This window comes from Rattus norvegicus, chromosome 1 (genome assembly GCF_021556685.1).
Source record: "Rattus norvegicus strain SHRSP/BbbUtx chromosome 1, alternate assembly SHRSP_T2T, whole genome shotgun sequence".
NCBI lineage: Eukaryota > Metazoa > Chordata > Mammalia > Rodentia > Muridae > Rattus > Rattus norvegicus.
In genome coordinates, this window is record NC_141534.1 from 44,547,974 (window position 1) to 44,549,872 (window position 1,899).

Here is a 1,899-nt window from a genome sequence, read left to right on the forward strand (position 1 = left end):
AGAGGAGACACAAAAATCCCTGAAAGAATTCCAGGAAAACACAATCAAACAGTTGAAGGAATTAAAAATGGAAATAGAAGCAATCAAGAAAGAACACATGGAAATAACCCTGGATATAGAAAATCAAAAGAAGAGACAAGGAGCTGTAGATACAAGCTTCACCAACAGAATACAAGAGATGGAAGAGAGAATCTCGGGAGCAGAAGATTCCATAGAAATCATTGACTCAACTGTCAAAGATAATGTAAAGCGGAAAAAGCTACTGGTCCAAAACATACAGGAAATCCAGGACTCAATGAGAAGATCAAACCTAAGGATAATAGGTATAGAAGAGAGTGAAGACTCCCAGCTCAAAGGACCAGGAAATATCTTCAACAAAATCATAGAAGAAAACTTCCCTAACCTAAAAAAAGAGATACCCATAGGCATACAAGAAGCCTACAGAACTCGAAGTATTATTGGACGAGAAAAGAAACACCTCCCGTCACATAATAGTCAAAACACCAAACGCACAAAATAAAGAAAGAATATTAAAAGCAGTAAGGGAAAAAGGTCAAGTAACATATAAAGGCAGACCTATCAGAATCACACCAGACTTTTCGCCAGAAACTATGAAGGCAAGAAGATCCTGGACAGATGTCATACAGACCCTAAGAGAACACAAATGCCAGCCCAGGTTACTGTATCCTGCAAAACTCTCAATTAACATAGATGGAGAAACCAAGATATTCCATGACAAAACCAAATTTACACAATATCTTTCTACAAATCCAGCACTACAAAGGATAATAAAGGGTAAAGCCCAACATAAGGAGGCAAGCTATACCCTAGAAGAAGCAAGAAACTAATCGTCTTGGCAACAAAACAAAGAGAAGAAAAGCACACAAACATAACCTCACATCCAAATATGAATATAACAAGAATCAATAATCACTATTCCTTAATATCTCTCAACATCAATGGCCTCAACTCCCCAATAAAAAGACATAGATTAACAAACTGGATACGCAATGAGGACCCTGCATTCTGCTGCCTACAGGAAACACACCTCAGAGACAAAGACAAACACTACCTCAGAGTGAAAGGCTGGAAAACAACTTTCCAAGCAAATGGTCAGAAGAAGCAAGCTGGAGTAGCCATTCTAATATCAAATAAAATCAATTTTCAATTAAAAGTCATCAAAAAAGATAAGGAAGGACACTTCATATTCATCAAAGGAAAAATCCACCAAGATGAACTCTCAATCCTAAATATCTATGCCCCAAATACAAGGGCACCTACATATGTAAAAGAAACCTTACTAAAGCTCAAAACACACATTGCACCTCACACAATAATAGTGGGAGATTTCAACACCCCACTCTCATCAATGGACAGATCATGGAAACAGAAATTAAACAGAGATGTAGACAGACTAAGAGAAGTCACGAGCCAAATGGACTTAACGGATATTTATAGAACATTCTATCCTAAAGCAAAAGGATATACCTTCTCAGCTCCTCATGGTACTTTCTCCAAAATTGACCATATAATTGTTCAAAAAACGGGCCTCAACAGGTACAGAAAGATAGAAATAATCCCATGCGTGCTATCGGACCACCACGGCCTAACACTGGTCTTCAATAACAATCAAGGAAGAATGCCCACATATACTTGGAAATTGAACAATGCTCTACTCAATGATAACCTGGTCAAGGAAGAAATAAAGAAAGAAATTAAAAACTTTTTATAATTTAATGAAAATGAAGATACAACATACCCAAACTTATGGGACACAATGAAAGCTGTGCTAAGAGGAAAACTCATAGCACTGAGTGCCTGCAGAAAGAAACAGGAAAGAGCATATGTCAGCAGCTTGACAGCACACCTAAAAGCTCTAGAACAAAAAGAAGCAAATAC